The 18,274-nt window shown below is 36.3% G+C and overlaps 1 long non-coding RNA gene across 1 annotated transcript in view; it reads left to right on the forward strand.

Moving 5' to 3' along the window:
- LOC106017680 (uncharacterized) overlaps window positions 1-13,527 on the forward strand; it is a 151,316-nt gene extending 137,789 nt beyond the window's left edge. The window contains exon 4 of the long non-coding RNA XR_002403038.4: window positions 11,279-13,527. This is a non-coding gene — a long non-coding RNA (uncharacterized lncRNA). The remainder of the gene's footprint in view (window positions 1-11,278) is intronic.
- Window positions 13,528-18,274: the final 4,747 nt, after the last annotated feature.

Genomic DNA, 18,274 nt, shown 5'->3' on the forward strand with positions numbered 1-18,274 from the left:
ATTTTACTTATGAGTCTCCAGATAAAGACTACAACCCCTCTGAAAACAAACAAACAAACAAAACAAACCAACCAAACAAAAAACAAACAAACAAACAAAAACCATCAAAGTGAAACAACATTGGAACATTGGTTGTCCCAGAAGCAGTTTCTGCAAGGACCACCAAGTGCTCCACAGATGTACTTTTCTGGTGCAGCTAATTTCATGGATTTTTTTTTTAAATGTTTTATATCTCTTTTTGGACTTAAAAGTAATCTCTGTTCCAATTGCTGTTGGATTCCACAGTGACAAGTTTTCACTAGTGCATGTATTCTTTGTCTTGCTGGATGAGCGCAATACTACATATTCAGTGCCAAATGAATGGGAGCCACTAGTGGTGACTCAGAACCTCTACTATTAATTGCATTAATTTTCCATTTTGAGCTAAAGACTTTATGTTGTATTTTAAAGGTAGTAGCGGACTAATGTAGCACTGTTAATGACTTTTTACAGGCATGTCTACCTTCCAAGTGAAGATTCCTTTCTGTCAGACTTATGACCACCAAACATAAGCAATTTAATATCTACCTGAATTGCAAACACATGTGACTGTTGAGACATATTGTTTATGAAATGCTACTTTTTCTTATCCATGATAAATGAATAGTAAAGCAGCTGAAACTTACTGGTACTCAACATATGAATTCTGAGGTGAATTCTCATGTTTGTACCTTTAGTTTGATCCTGATAGTTTGTGCTACATGCAAACGTTTTCTGGATAAAGGTCTTAAAATATGTGAATATTCTTCAGCAACAGCTTAAGATCCAATATTTATCAGTATGGAGCAGTCATTAATGTATTTATGAAAAAGCAGTTAATTATGGAGCGAGCACAGAATGAGATAGTTTAATATCTCATCTGTTGAGTATGTGTTTTGCAATATTTATTTAGCGCTAATAATGATCCATATTTCAAACCATGCTTTACAGGTCACTCCGTAAGTTTGCATGGTTGGTTGGATCTACCTATTTATTCTTTCACTGTTGTTGTTGTTGTCTCTAGTACCAAGGTGACCACACACCCCACTTTGATTAGATCCACACAGCACTTTTAATACAATGTCCTATTACCCTGGCAGGAGTAAGCACTGCTATATTTTTGCACATTGCTAATAGTAAACATTGTTCTTAGCTGAATACTCAGGATTGAGACTGGCACAGGAAAATGAGTTACAGGGCTGAAGTGTGTTATGGGTTTTCTCTGACAATTTATCCATCTGTTTTGGCTTTTCAAGGAGAAAATCTCCAAGGATCTGTTTGGCATTGGAAATTATTATAGGATCTAATCTTACAGTTTTCAGTTGCTATTTTAGCAATTATTTTACATCACAAAATAATTTAAAATGCTATTAAAATAGTATATTAAAATTTGAATTACTGGAGTTTAATTAGACATTTAGAAATTGTACTTCTCTATCAGTAAAAGCTACCGAATATGATTTGTTTCCTTGGATTTTTAGATGTTTTATTTTTCTTCATTATTTAACATTCTGAGGAATATATTCTGCTTTCCCAGACTTTCAAAGCATTTCTGTGCTAGTTGTACTCTTAAAAACTAGTCTACCAGGTGGCTCTGATTTGTCCTTTGGAAATTCTTTACAGAGGGAAAGGGCTTTGAACGGTATTCATAGAAAATAGTACATGCTGAAAAATCCTGCTTTGAGAGCACAATGGTACTGATTCTTTCTTGAATTTACAGTTTGAATGAAAGCACAACTTTGACTTGTAAAAGGCTTTATTTATGAAATGCATTTCTCTGAGTTAAATATTATTTTGCAGTGTGCTGTATTCTCAGCCATTCAAGTTCAGAATAAAGTTTTTTACAGAAAAATTTCAAAAGGCACAAGAGACAATACATCTAATTTATTCTGAAATACAGTAGCATTTCAATACTTTCTTACCACTGAAGGAAAAAAAAATCCAAGCCCAAATCAAGAACTCGTTATTTAGTCTGTATTTTCACAGTGTTGCGTTTTGGAGTTATGTCTCCAAACATAACTCCAACATTAAAACAGTGATTGAAAGGGCAGCTAAAGTCTCACAAGTAATTTTAGGGAAGAAAGAAGGATATGTGATAGACAACCAGGCACAAGGACCTTGTACAGAGATGTAGAGCTATTTTGTTCACGTCTGAATTAAGAATGGGAGAGGCGCCATGAAAGGTCAATCTGTTCAATCAATCTAGCCCAGTATCCTGTCTCCAGTGACCAAAAACATCTACCCAGGGAAGAGTCAAAGAACAAGGCAAATATGCTCCCCACAAGCATTCTCCTACCATCCAGTCATTTGCTGCACTAGGACTACACGGGCCATCTGTAGTTTCTATTTATTCTGTAGTTACTCAGGAGATATCTCTTTTATGAACTTTGCTAACCTCTTCTGGAAATTCTGTAAACTTTTCCACTCTACAGCATCTCATGGCCAGCAGGACCATAGCTTTTGGAAGACCGTAGGTTTTGGAAGGCGGATGTTGCTTCAGACTTCGTTGACTATCTTGTAGTTTTTCTTTCAAATCTAAGCAGGTTCATTACTTTTGTCTTAATTTTTATGGCTGCATTACAGCATGCTGACATTTCCCCCTCCCCCCGCCTCCTCCCCCCCCCCGAAACTGCTTTTTCTGCTAATACTGAATTAATTTCATTTAATTGTTTTGTTTTTTTTTTTTTAATGAGTTGAGTTTTTATGATTTTATGAGATGAATTCATACAAATTCACATGATTTCTAGAGACAAAAGAAGTAGAAAGTGAGAACAAGGAAAATGTAAACATCCCAGGAACCTAAATTCTTAATAATGAATACCACAATTGTTTTTTTTTTTTTTTTTTTTTTTTTTTTGACACTCCACTTGCTAGGGCAGAATTTCTAACAAAATCATATCTCATAGTCACAGAAAGTTCATCTGAGTGTCTGAGATTCATTTTCCCTTCACAGTTCCTTCCTATGATATTTTTATTTATGTATTTTATTTTTTTTTTTACAGCAGGAGATGATCCAGCTCATAAAGAACGTGATTGCCTGTATAGAAAGACTGATTATATAGCTATTAAAATTTTTTGGAATTTGCATAATTTTGGGTATGCTGTGACTATATGGTTCACAGTAAAAAAAAAAAAAAAAAAATCATTTATATTTTTGCAATAATCATATATGAGGACACTGTGGAAATTTAAATGTAAATGTTAGGAATATCATTATGGGAGAACAGTGTTAATCTTATTTTTAAATTTGCAAGATATTATAAACATGTGTTTGAGCATCATTTTATAGGGGTGTATTTTATCATTAAGTAATAGTCTTTTTTCCTCCTTATCTGGAAAAAAATCACTTTGAGCTCATCTTAACAAAGTTTTAATGTAACTTTTGTGACCTGAAATAATGTTGGGACTTTACTGAAGAGAATGCCCTCTTCCTTGCACTGTCATACCTTCTGGCAAGAGTAAACTTAGGCTTAAATACCAAAATCTTGAGTCGAGCTAAGTCCCACAAAATCTCATGTTATTCAATGAAGTGGGTCAAATTAAATACAACACAAAATTTACAGCCTCATAGTAAATCTTCTGGTGCAGAACTTTCCATGCAAAACTTTCCATGCAGTGCCCTAACGGTAGAAACTCATTCCTTTCAATTGTGCTGCATGGTAAATTGTAAGGTACATTTCCTTCAGACACTGTACATTCCTGCTACACTTAATCAGTTACCATGGTTAGTATGCCAGGAGTAAAACAGCTCAGCCTTTCTGCTCTTGTCAGTTGCATCTTGCTCTTTGTATCAGGTGAGTGGCTCCTCTAGCACTTCATAATTTCATATATTTTAATATGAAAAAGAAAATTGGCACTACCGCCTCCTCTGCCACTGGCAGTGTTTTTTAAAGGAAGAGGGATCACTTTTTCTTTTCATGTCCTACATTGGGTTGGAAATACAATGGTCTCATGATGAAAAATTTTGATACAGTCAAAACTCACTCTGCCAGCTGAATTATGCTCTGAAGCCATGGTATGTTAAGGTGGCATTGTCAGGGATTATGATGGATCATGCATAGTCCATCCTCTTGCAGCCAGCATGAAATCAACGGAATCTTAGTTTTCTCCATTCAGTCCCAAACAGGGAGAGGATTTAGGATGCACAGCTGTCTCAATATGTATCCATTGGCAAAGAAGACTTACTCAGAATACTGTTTCCTATACGCAGTCCTTCACATTGGAGACACATAAGAGCAGAAACATAAGCATGCAATTTACATTGTAAGCATGCAATAAAAACACATTTGCTTGGAGTTCCAGGTACTCTCATTAGCCAGCCCTATTAACTTCAAAATGCCAGTCAAGCAGCTTGTTTTGTTAAGTCATCCAAACATATTCAACAAATTATTTTGGAAGGGAGAATTAGCTTATTGTTAGTGAAAACTGCAAACAGACTAAATGTAGGATAGTTAAAAATGTTTATATATTCACTGTCTGTGGAGAAATCTAAGTTAAAAAAAATGCAATAACCTATGAAGATGGTAAATGCTATTTGCACTGTTTGAACTGGCTGCTTGCTCCTTTGCCTCCAAGATCTTGGAGAAAGCATCCAAGCAAGATCTTGGAGGTGAGTCTAATTTGAATAATGTGTTTTATATTACAGTTCTGAAAAAGACCATACTTATATAAATTCAAATCTATCATGATATGGCATTATGTGGTGCACAGTCACAAGGACAAAACACTGTCATGAGAAAGACAGATAAATACAACCCTATTAAATGAATAATATTTGTACCGAAATTAAATGACAAGTTTTTGACTTATTAGAACTTAATGTCCTCCACCACAAGGGAAAAATGAAGAAAGCCCAAAGAAAAATTGACACCAAAAACATCAAAAGGTTACAAAAGAGGAACAGAAAGAAGAATGTCTCTTAGTTGAGGTGGGAAAGAGAACTGTGACTGATGACCTTGCTTTCAACTCTCTGATTATGAGAATGCTTCCCTGCAGCAGTCTATGCCAATATTGGTGACTGTGTCATACTGAATAATAAATCTAGCTGACATTATAGGCAGTTGTTTTAGTTTACAGCTTTAACAGAATTGCAACATCAACAACAACAACAAAAATCTGTTGTATGATATTTTTTCTATCTATCTGTTTGTCTATCTATCTATCTATTGCAATTGGGGGCTTCAGCTGCTGACTACCAATTCATTGTCCATGTTTGATTTATGCTCTGTGGAGGTAGGAAGGAAAGGTTCAGCTTTATTTCTTACGGGCAGTTGACAGTTTAACAAATGTCCCTGTGTCAGAAGTGATTAGTTTCTCTTCCCTGAAATGTGTGTGTCTTGAAGACACAGACCCTGAGTGCACTTCAGGATGCTTTGATTTTCTACTGAAAATTGTTCTTACTCCTTGGAACAATGTTATATGTTTATCTGTTTCCAGCTGAAATACTAAACTCTTATGAAAAATTTCCTGCATGCCTTAACAGCTGCTTTCTTCTAGTTAACCAAAGACCCAAGTCATTTATTTTTAGTTTATTTTTACATTTTGTTTGTTAGCTGTGCTTATCCACCATGAAACGTTACTCGGGCATGTATTTAGTATTTACTCATTAAATAAAGTTGCGATATTCATCTTGATTAAACTTAGGTGTCTAAAAGTTAGGATGTTAGCAATCTTGCCACCTAGGCAAACATTTTATATGGTAGGAGACAAGTGAACAGCTAAGTATGGTGAGAGGTGCCAGTCTTGTCCCTGTAGCTGTAGGAGATGTCTAAATACTTCTTAGAACATTAAGCTTATATGAAGTTTTCTAAAGATGTGTCAAAAAGATATATTAAAAGTTGTTTGAAATGCGAAACTTTTAAAATGTCTAAAACCAAAATTAGAACATTAACAAAACTCAGTTAATCCTTTCATTTTCTATCTGTAAAAACACCTTGAAATTATCTAGGACTTTTTTCTCTAAAAGGTACAGCTGCATGGTCCATTATCAGGCAACATGAATTTATGGGAAAATGGTCATGGAAATCTAAATTGTAGAAGTTGTATCTGGCTATAATCAAAATGAAACTTAATTTTCTCTTTCAGAAGAATTTTGTCTATCTGGTTTTACTTTGGTCTTTTGTGAATACTGCAGTTTAATTTCATCCTCTAGACGTAGCTACTGTTACTGCTGCGATTGCTCTATGTTCTCTCGGTGCTGTAGTAAATGATAAGGGAGATCATAATGGACTGACTGCTACATCAGATAAGCAGCAGACCCAAATGTCAGGGAAAAATGTGTCAGGTCCTAGAAAGTACAAATATGAGAACATCTCTAAGTGCTATGAATTATTTTGCATAGGAAGTCACAGTGGGTGATTGCAGTGGTCCTAGCTGTAACTTGTTCTTTTCACAGACAAATGTCAAAACAAACTTAGGGAATGTAGAAGAACATTGCTCTGGCTTACTACTGTGCAAAAAAATTTTGCCCTTTTTGATCTGTGGATCTTTTGTTAAAAATCAGAATTGAATTCGAATGTCAGATTAGTGAGGCCACACAGTCATGACCTAAGAAATTTCATACCCATGATAGGATTTCAGTGTGTCTTGTCAGGAACAAAGTGTTGAGCCAGCATGCAAAGTTATTGAATTAATCTCCTTCTTAACTGTTATGGAACTATAAAGCACAGTGAACCTATTCAAGTGAATCCAGACCTCAAGTTTTGACTGAGTAGCTCTTGATTCATTTGGATTATTGTCAAACTAGACATAACGCTCAAGAAATTAAAGACTCTTAATAACATAATTATTCTGTAAAGGGAACCCAGCAAATTAACCCAGTTTAGTTTTGGTATGTGTATATATAAAAATATGTTTTAAACACTTGGTTTGAAGTAGAAGTCTTCTATTCATTTTAAAACTAGAGCGAAGTTTACAGCCAAGTTATAAATCAGTGAAGAAACCAGATGGTACTATCATGGCTGCAGTTTTCATGCAATGAGAATCACATTACAACCACTGCACATCTTGATGTTTATTAAGGGTGAAAAACTGAGGCCATTTTAAATGTGAATTTAAATTTGATAAGCAAGGAAGCAACAAAAAATGCAGCTCCAAAATAATTTTAAAAGTTTTCCCATGTGCTATACAACAGATTGGTCTTGTTGTTTACCTAAAAGTGGGACAAAATATGCCCAATCTGATTTTGATGCCTGTTTGAGAAGTCTCTAAAAGCCACAGACAAGTGGGCAGTTCCTTTGGACTCAGCGGCACTATATATGTACTACTTGGTGTGTGTAACTACCTATCTGCCTTTGCAGGAGCTGTACGTCTCTGCATCTATTGGGGAGACATGAATGCTAGTAAACTCCTTGCACGCCAGAGCGGTAGACTGAATTCAGTAAGATTTTGTAGGGCAAAAAGGGAAACCCCAGTCTGTAGCCCCTACTGCCTGATCCCTCGAGCATAATCAGAAGATGCTGAAAGTACTTGGCCAGCCCAGGTCAGTGTGAGGCAGAACAAGCATTGTCATCTTATCCGGAAACATGGATGCAGGAGGGGAATATCTGGCTTTCAGCACTTAGTGCGACAGATTACTGGTTAAACTCTCTGCAAAGTGGAAGGCACAGGTCCCAGTCTATGCTGCAAATAAGGGAACTGAATCACATTTTCTTGCAGCATCACCCCATGCCAGAATAAGCTGGGTGGAAGAGACAACCCCCCTAACTTCCTCTTTATGTGTCAGGTGTTTATAAATAATGAATTATGTTGATGCATATTTCTATCCACTGGCCAGATAAAGAACCTAAAATCTAACATCCTGTCAGGTGCTAGCCTGAGTAGGCTACATGCCTATTTCACTCCTGAGCCCTTATGCTATGGGGCTAATCATTTACTTTTTCATTGGTAGAATGGGTTTGGTTTTGTTCATCCATCAGTCTCCTAGTATAATTAGGTGTTTTAAACATGTAGGCATGATGCAAACATCTCAAATGTTGTGAGTGAAACTTCAGACCTCTTCAAAAGTTCCCATTATACAGCTCCTGAGAATAGAGGACTGACTACAGAAAGGGGAAACATTAGGCAGAAGCAATACTGGTGATTTCATGCCTTGGCTAGGAATTGCAGAAATTGCAGCTGGAAATCATGTTTTCTCAGTTGTGATCTTTATTCCCAGTCTGCAAGCTGACTCTCAGTTGTGATGTTTTTTTGAGCAATGGATGGTTTCCTTTTGAGAAGTGGAATGCCATCAGCTTTAGCCTCCTGGTGTTTACCAAATGATGCCTGTAAATAGCTATCAACCACAGGCTTGAAGCAAATAGGTAATAGAATTTTCTGACAGATTTAACAGTATTCCTTTGCACTTTAAATCTCAGGCACTACAACAAATCTATAAGGAACCTGAATTGCTTAATAGTATATGAATGCAGCCGTTGCGTTTTCTTCTAATATTAGTCGTTACCATTTCTTACATCATGGTGCTTCAGGAAGAAGCCTACAATTTCAGTCACCTGACAGCATGTTGTAAAATATGAATTTGTCCTGTCCTGCATGTTTCATTCTTCCTCCTTCTAACATAATTTACAGCATGAAATTCTGTATTTAATATGTAAAGAAAATTGACATTTTACCTTGAGTAGTTCTGTTGAAGTAGACTGTTCTCTGATTCAGTCCAGCCATTAGTTCCAGTATTTTTAAGGGGAATTCAGGAATGTTAACCTCTGATTCTAGAACTAAGCCTCCATTAATATTAAGTGTTCAAAATCCAAGTGAGAACTTGGTTTTGCAGCATGTTTAAGGATATGTGTAGTATAATGATGGAAGCAGAAAGTTAGACACTCCTTAGGGGTTTCCTTACATAATGGTAAGCAGTGTCTTTTTCTATGAATGTGAACACATCACACACTGTGTTTATTATGAGATTTTTTTTTGGTCAATATTGCTAGCTTAATCTTTAAAATGCCAAAGATCCTTGAAGGCAATGTCTTGAGGATAAATTATGCTTGAATTTGAAGGCTCAGTTCCGACCATCCTTCCTACTCTGCCCAGCTCTCTAATCTCCCTGTTTGCTTCAGCCTTTCAATAAGGTCTGCATGGACTGAGCCATGTGCCTGTGAACTCTTTGAATGATCACAGTTTTGATGGTTGTGGATTTTATGCAGATGTTTCTTGTGGAGAATACTGTGTCATTTGAAATACTTCATTTGTTTGTGATGTTCACCAAAATGATATTGTATTCCTGTAAAATCAGTAAACATGAGATTCCGGTGCTTTAATAAAAAATAATAGTGTAAGCAATGTTGAATTTCATGGGTATAATTCAAGTACCCAGCTGCATAATGTGGCTATTTAATTAATATAATATATTCTTTTCTGTATGCTGCTGTATGATTAACCATCCCTGCTGAGACATCTACCGTAGGTACAATTGAAATGGATGAGCCTAATGAACAAGGATATTTGCATTTCATTAATATGTTGTATAATTTCACTCATAAAGTTGTATGGAATTAATTTAGCATTATTTTCTGCAGATGATCATAACAATAACATTTTGTACTCATTATGAGAGAAGTTGATTCAAAACACAAGCAAAACCATTCAAGTTCTTCAACTCACAAAAGCTTCAGATTTCCTGTGAAGCTCAGATTTTTATGCCTAAATTCTGATCAAGTATGGCCCTAACTTAATGCAGCTGAAGTGAAAGGCAAGATTCTTGTCAACGTTATTCTCTCATCTCTCTAATCTCTAATGACTTGCTAGGAGGTAAGGGGAATTCAATTCTCAAAGCAGCCATTAGGCTGATGGAAAAGCTCCCTGGAAGATTAATTATTTCTTGTGTGGAAAATGATCCAGACATGTGTTGGATATAAATGCAGAGTTAGCATAATTTTCAGTTCTGTTGCTTGCAATTATGCATGTGATGTGCTGAGGTATAGGATATAAATTCTGATTTCAGAAGCAGCCCTTAGGGACAAGGTCAGAAATAAGGAGGAGGAGGCTTGGGAGCAAATCAACTTTGTATCTAGACTAGGCTACAAGTGGTTAGACTCTGCAGACAATTGTGCACTTTGTTGCAGACTGAGAAAAGTATTAAAGCAGCAAAACAACTCACTGAATATTTCTCTCTTTCTCTAGTATGAGTGCATAAAGTTTTATTTTGTATTTTGGCAGGATGTTTACACCTGGTTTGATGAGTTGCCCACTAGTGAAACTCCTCTTGGAGGTCTCTTCCAACCTAGATGATTCTGTGATTCCTCCTTTGCTATCAGCTCCCCAGAAGTGGCATTCACAGGCAAAGCCACAGTGCTGGCACTCAGGACTTACCTCTCAGTGTAGCCTCCTCCAGGTCTATGTCAGTTGCTCAGTTGGCTGCTTGCACCTCTGGACAGTGGGTAGAGCAAGCAGTGAACCTTATGCAGCATATGCTCATGGGTGGCACCCCCTCAAAGTACATGCTGATTTTGCTGCAGGTTTACTTACAGGCTATGAGCATGTAGATGTGCACATTTCCCTGCAAGTAAACTTCTTGCTAGGGCCAGCTATATGACAGCTTGCAGATCTGGGTGAGGACAAGGAAAGCAGCAGCAACAGAGCAACAGCACTAGTGTGGAGAAGAGGACTGCCTCTTAACTTCACCTGTCAGCATATTTTCTAGTGAGAATGAGGGAAAAGCTAGGGATTACTCATCCTGACATTTTCCACTACTTCTGAAGAAAACCTCCCTGCCTTGCTGGGAAAGATTCTTTCATGGTGCTGTTTTGGTGGCACTATGATACGGTTAGGATTTGTCTGCACTGCAGAGGTAAAATACAGGTAAATTTTATTCTCTAGTACATATGTATATGTTGCACCTAACTTGTCCTCCCCTAAAGCCAAAATTAAAGGGTACCAAAGCCTACACAGTGGGTTGGCTTCTCCGTGGGAAATAGCCTATAGATAACTCCCCAGCTACTACCACTAACACCTGTAACTTCATACTGTTTTCTAACTCATTTTAAACTAGCTTGTGTGCAGTTAACATGAACAAGCACAACTCAAACTAATTCCACAGTGACGATTTATTATTAGACAGTAGTAGAAATTCTCCTATACAATATAAAATCTCTTTGCGTGAATAAGTGAAGGCAGTGTCTTTCAGTGTTTAAGACCAAATGAGACATTATCATATTTTTCTGAGTTCCATGAGCTAATTCTTAGATCAAACTCCACATCCTTTGAATGAACTGGAACATAGATATATTTCAGACAGGTGATCTTCATGTAAATTTTTATCTTACAGAAGGAGAAAGAAGCCAGAGAGACTGAAGGCTTTGAAGGGGAACAGAAATCATAAGGATGGACTACTCTTACTTTCTATTATGTTTTCTAGTTGCCGTTCTTAACAAAAAATGACATTTATATTTTAAGAAGATAGCATAGCAAAATAATTTCTCAAAATACTTGAAATTGTTAAAGATTTTCTATGATATTTTTCTTATTGAAGCAGAAGTATTACTTTTTCATGTTATTTTATCTATAGCTGGTAGTTATATGCGTGCTGGAAAAATGTAATCCCTTCCTTTTTCCTGCTGCTATGACTCCTGTGCCTAACCTCCAGAGTTGACTGAGAGGAAAGGCTTTGAAGTTGGAGTGGTTTCATGTTTGACATTTTTTGTTCCAAATATCTAAACTTAGTATTTATTCTGTCCTGAACAGAAAGTCCTAGCAGGTGTAGATGATTGAAAGCAATAGCAGAGCAGTCCATTTCATAGATGTGCTAAGGCTTGTAAAATTTTCTGTCTGCATTTAGCTGTCAGTAAGATATAACAGTATTGACATGAGATCTCATTTTAACATGAATTTTGATTGACGGGGATGTTTGTTGTACTTAACTCATGTCATGTCTGTGTATAACAAGACTTTTGACTGACTCTTTCTATTATGTTGGTAGCATTGCACTGTATCTCAGAAGAATGCTTAAAAGGCTACAAAGATTTGAAGAGCATTCAGGGGATACAAAATCTTGCATTTCAAAGGAGTCACCACTTAAAAAAAAAAAAGTGTGAAGCAGAGGCAGTGCATGAAAGTACTTAATCTAAAGCAACTTCTCAGAGTCATCTGTAAGAGAACGTACTCTGTGGCTATGGTAGAGTAGCATGATTTTACAGAAGAGTAAATGTTTTCTACCTTAACAGCTTTAGACACTTTGCTCTTTTAAAAAATTAATCTAAACTTATGCTTCCTAAATGTCAAAAGCCAAGAAGCAAATGCATGGTAGGTGTTTCCCGTCCTGAGCTATATAACATGACTGGTACCATGAAAAAACATCGCTTGCTCCAGGATGCATGCTTGGTGACAAGGATCTGCACAAGCATCAGCAGTTTTGTGTCCTAATGGAATTCCTTTCCTCAGATAACAGAAGAGAGCTGAGTCATTTCTTCCACAATGTCCTGGCCTTTCTGGATAACACTTGTTCTGGCTTCCCCTCCCACGAGAAGTCAGTCATGACTGCCTCCTGTATTGCTGGCTTTTACATTCTGCCCATTGTCTTTTTAAAATGTGCTCATTTCCTCTGTGTAAACTGAATGAAGATCTTACTAATAGTGTTTGCCAGAGTTTTGGAGGGTATTCTTTTTGGCTAATGAACACATCCGCCAAACAACAGGGCAAAAACATCAACAAACCAAACACATTAGGGAGAGATTTCTTTTCTTGGATTTATTATTTTTTTCCTGTTGCTTTGTTTATTTGATTTTCATTTATAACTGTTGCTTTAACTGAATTGAGGAATATGCTTTCTAGTTTATAAAGTAGGAATGACAGGAATGAAAGGGATATGTACAGTATGAGACAAAAAAAAAAAAGAAAAAGTGTCAGCTACCAAGGCTATATTTTACATTTCTTGATTTCTCCGAATGTTTTAATAATTGAAATTCAAGTTCTGGATTTCTAGTTCTTGGAAATGATGGTGGAAAGAAGCTCTTGTAGTAACCCATGCCCTTCATTAAGGTTTGCAGAATGTGCAGGAAATGTAACTGTACAGGTGATTCTTCCCAGTGAGCTCATCCAGAAATAACATGAGCTAGTGGCTACAACATTACTAATCCTAAATAGATGTAACATGGATTCCTTTACTGATTTTACCAGAGAAGAATTATAGCGTGCAGTCTTGCACACATCACCTCTCTGTCTCATTTTCACTCTCAGGAAAATAGAGATTTTACTACCCTTTTCTCTGAAAACAGCAGATTGAAATACTTACAGAAGTTGCATAGTTATTGGTACTGACACATGGAGACACTGTTGCTGGTCTGTTAGCCTTAAATCTAACTCTCAAAGTTGCTTCACTTCTCTGAGGTTTTAAGACCACCTTCTTTTCCCTCTGACATCCACAGAACATGGGATATCATGCAAGGTTGTCTTGCAGATTTAGGGGGAAACCATCTCAGCCCCATTATCTGCACTTGAAAACAGTATTGTTTGATTAGGTCCAATACTTAATGACTTTAATGGCTATAGTTTCTGAAGACAGCAGCCTCACTGGAAGCTCTCAAACTTTTCCCAGATCTGAGTGATTCGGCCCACATGTGCTGATATGTGATGGAAGATGATGTGTCCAGGGGCTGCAGGAACCAGCTGACCCTGAAAAACCTCCTTGCAGGTGGGATGGGGCTGAGCAGTGGGGCTGTCTCTCCTGCTTTTTCAGTATTCTCCAAATCATTAAAGGAAGGAAAGAGGGAATGTGGAAAGTGGGATTTTTCAGGCATAGAGAGAGGATTTGAGACAAACAAGAAATGAGGCAAGGAATGGGAGAGCAAGGAGGTAGGGAATTAAGAGTGAGAAGAGGTAGTAAGCAGCAGTTAGGCCAGGTAGCTACAAGAATAATTGGATGAGGTGGGGAAGATTTTGTCTCACAGAGGCACCAGTAACCACAGCAATGCTGCTGAAGACAAATTTGAGAAGCTAGTGGTAGATATGAGGTGAGAAAGTCAGACAGCTCAGAGGTAACAAATGCTAAATGTCTGTATGTAAATTTTCTGTTAAATCATGCTTCGTAAGCCTTTTTTTTTTTTTTTCTTCCCAAACAACTAATTTACTCTATATTTCTCAGATCCAAAGACCACAGTAACCAATTACAGCATGCACATGGCAAAAGAGCATGCTTGACTATGCCACTGCTCCAAAAGAACCAACTCATTTAATAAAGTCACTCACATTATAAAGTATTTCTGTAGTCAGTGGCACAGAAATTCGTGGAATCTGTGTCTCAAAAGAAAGATTTCTATTAGCTGTACTTGTAGTTGTGATGAGAAGGTAGAAATCAATATCAGTGCAGTCATATTCAGAAGGTTCTGAAGTCTTCCAAAATCTCTCTGAGATGAAACTGAAATCACCACTTGCCCTCTTGTTTCATCTTTCTTTTCTTTTGTGATTCACTTTGGTGTTTTCAACTGGTGAGCATATATTTTACTTAACTGCAAACATCACCTACCCATTAACTGTAGAACACAGCATATTTCTGCTTTCTAGCTAATGATGGCATTTGAACAACATATTATAGGATAATTATTTAGTTTGTTATCTAAATTATTTATGTAGAGTAGATAAGTAGCAAAACACATGGTTGTGCTTCCTGAGGAACTCTTGTGCCTGCTTTAATTGCTTCTCCTCATTTTTAATTAAATTTATTTTCTGGATTTTCATGGCAGTTATATATTCATCTTGTTCCCCTTCATCTAATTTTCTCTTAGCACAATAAAAATGCTTTTCTTTGAAGAAGTCATTAATGAGTCTAAAGCTTATTGCTTGTCACATGTCCAGTAATCACACAGTTTGCAATGTGTGTCTGTATTTTGCAGATGTTGCTGAAGATAAATTATCCATATGTTGGAAATCTTATTTTTAGAGATTGCAGTATCACATCCATTGACTGTCAATACTTATTTTGCACATTCTTGTGTTTGATATCTCACAGCTTTATGTTTTTATATCTGACCTTTTTCCTAAATTTCATATAATCCTATCTCTATTTAAACTTTTACAAAACTGTTGGAGATTTTCAATTTACATATGCAGGACTCCTTTCTTTTCTGGGAGTTTGCATTTGATATGTTAACATAATTTTATATCTTATTAATGAATCTCCACTGCTACTAGCCAAAGAGGTTTGATAAGGCCTTTACAACTCTTTTCAATAATTAGCATTTTTTTTCCTAATGACTTTTAAGCAATAGCAATTATCTGATAGATTATATCAGTGGTTCTACACATTACCAATTGCTATTTCCATTGTAGCTGTTACCAAAATGTCTTTTTCACTCATTGTGTAAATATTTGTATAACACTACAAAAGGACAAAAATACAAGGAAAGGTGAGAACTGTGAGGGAGATAAGAACAAAGAAACTCAAATCTGATACAGCCAAAGACAGAAAGCCAAGGAAATAATTCAGACAGGTGCTATTTTTTCATAAGTGGCATTTTGATTAGACAGAGAGAGAGCTGTGAAGAGCAAAACCCAAGAGATGGGACTATTCAATTTGAAGTTTCAGGGTGTGGGGAAGAGTTTTACAGAATGATCATTTTTTAAGTGATATATGAAATATTTTTCTCATACACTTGAGATTGGCACAGAAGTGAATATTTCACTCCCTCCCTCCCTTCCTTCCTCCCTTTCTTCCTTCCTTCCTTCTTTCCTTCCTCTTGCTTCCCTCATTCTCTCCTTCCTTCTTTCATGCTTAAAGCTGATCTTGAATAGCTTGATTTTCTAACTTTAGTTAGAAATAATTGTCTCAAAAGTTGCTGTTTTCTGCTACTTCCCTACTGCCTCTTGTATTAGGTTAGTGGGTGCACTGATAGGTGCCATGAAGTTAAGTCATAAAGAATTTCCCTTGCTCTTGACTGAAGTTCTGCAAAAGTGGGATCAACAGGTCATGGCCATATATTTGTGCAGTAAACAGCTTTTCAAATAGCAAGTGATGTGATCCACCTTTGGTGTAAACCCATTACAACACAGGTGAATTTGCCAAATCTTTTGGTTTTATATGTAATATATTACTTTCTGGTACATATTGCAGAGTGGCTTTCATATTGACATAATTTACTAAATGTAATTATACTAATTTGTATTTGACCATAACATATGTTTTATATCCTGCCTGACCTTTTTGAAAAGCTGGCATAGAGGGAATTGTAAAAGAAATCAAGTACCCATTAACTACTGCTAGCTGAAAAATACTTCCTCAGTCATGTAAGAGTTTGGTTATTTATGTTTAGGTTTTATGAGGATTATGTCTGTTTGCTGATCTAGAACTGCTGTTAAAAGCTGGTTCGGAGACGCTCTTTCTTCTCACAGTAGAATTTGTGAAGAGTGAAGTGGGCCAGGGTAATTTATTTAAGAAGGACAAGAATCTGGAAACATTTAAGACCAGTAATTTTTAGGAGGTAATTTAAACAAAAAAAGCAGTTATGTATATGGATGAGAAGACCAAAAGGAAACAAAAAGAATAAATGGCAGAAAAACAAGAGTTAAAAGAAATAATGCAGGTAAAAGAAAAGTGAAATACAATGGATAACAGAGCTTTCATTGAAAGGAGACGTTGCTATTGTTTGGGACCTTCTTCTAGTGTTGCATCAAAAGAGGTTTACCTTAGTAATGGGGATAGGTAGGGGTACTTTATGAAATTTTGGTGTTTTGTGTACCCCATCAAAGTGGCTTGGTAATCTCTAGGAGTTTGGTAGGAACAAAGAGAAATCAAACAGTGGCTTTTTGTGTTGTGTCACTGTAATGGAAATCTATGCAGCAAGTAGAAGCCCTACCACTGAAAGTACATGAAGCAAAGAGGAAGCATAAATTTTATTATTATTAAATTTGCAAAATAAATGAAGAAAACCAAGCAATACCATTTACTATATTTTACAAGCATTCTAAAAAAGAAGATGCAAATATAATGTATCTGGGATAACACAGGTGAGAAGGACAGCAGTCTGAGAAAAGCCCATGGACACAGCACTGCTGACAGGCAGGAATAAGAAGCAAGAGCTCTGAGAGGACAGAACCACAAATACTTTTATGTATTGTGTCTAAGGCATCAGTCTTAATGCTTTTTATTTTGATTTAAGTTTTTATCCTATTTATACATTATTGGTTTTGATTCTAATGATGTTTATTCAATTATAGTACCAATACTTATCAAGAAAAAACAAACAAACAAAAAAAACCCTAGCTATTAATTTGAATTAAAAAAGCTTTCCTCTTTTCTTGAAATTCAGGAGAAAAAGTGATCTTCCAATCTTCATGCAATGTGTATTTCAGGATATTCAGAGTTATCAAATTAAACTTCATGAGTGTCAGAGCACCAACTCACAATCAGGCAAGGAAAGGCAGGAAACGCTTGTATTTGAAAATAATAGAAGTGCTCTAACAATGCAGCTGTGCAGAAAGAAAGCTTCAGAAGCACAACTAAAGCAAATCAATGCTGTATTTTGACAGGGAAAAACTATTATGAAAAGAGCTTGTGCAGAGGAGAAATTTATCTTTTTATTAGATCTCACTTCTAACTAAAGATAGATTCAAATCATAGATCTGAGCAATCTTGAATTACTCTGGTTCTAGAAATAAAAATCTAACATTTGGAATTCTGCCAAACTAAATGATGAATGCAAACGCTTATATTAATCTTTATTTCTCCACAATAGGAAAGAACCCTCAGGGAATAAAATAGTTTGTATGTATGTAGGAGAAAGAAGGAAAGAATCTGTGTACACCCAAGAACACTCACCTAAACTTAAAAGAAAGGAAGCATATTTTTAATGATTGAATTTCCAATAACAATTTTTATCTCCAGATTACGTGTTATTTTTAAATTATTAATATTTATTATTATTTCAGATGTGAAACTTTTGATTATTAGAATTCATAAGATTACCTTCCTACAAAATTAATATACTATTAAATATGGGCTACCTAAAATTCAATAAACACAAATTAACCAAGGACTTCACCTTAAAGCTTTGCAAGAATGTGGTGTCTTGCAATATGTTTTATACTGGAACACAATAATGTATCAGTAAAATAACGTCACAGATTAAGGTTGGTTAAGGTTGGCAGGGACCACTGAAGGGCACCCGGTCCAACTCCCTGCTCAAGCAGGGCAATCCAGAGCAGGGTGCCCAGGCCCATCTCCAGGTGGCTTTTGAATATATCTCCAAGGAGGAGACTCCACAACCTTACTGTGCAACCTACATCAGTGCTCCATCACCTGTACAGCACAGAAGTGCTTCCTGATATTCAGAGG

This window comes from Anas platyrhynchos, chromosome 5 (assembly GCF_047663525.1).
Source record: "Anas platyrhynchos isolate ZD024472 breed Pekin duck chromosome 5, IASCAAS_PekinDuck_T2T, whole genome shotgun sequence".
Classification (NCBI taxonomy): domain Eukaryota; kingdom Metazoa; phylum Chordata; class Aves; order Anseriformes; family Anatidae; genus Anas; species Anas platyrhynchos.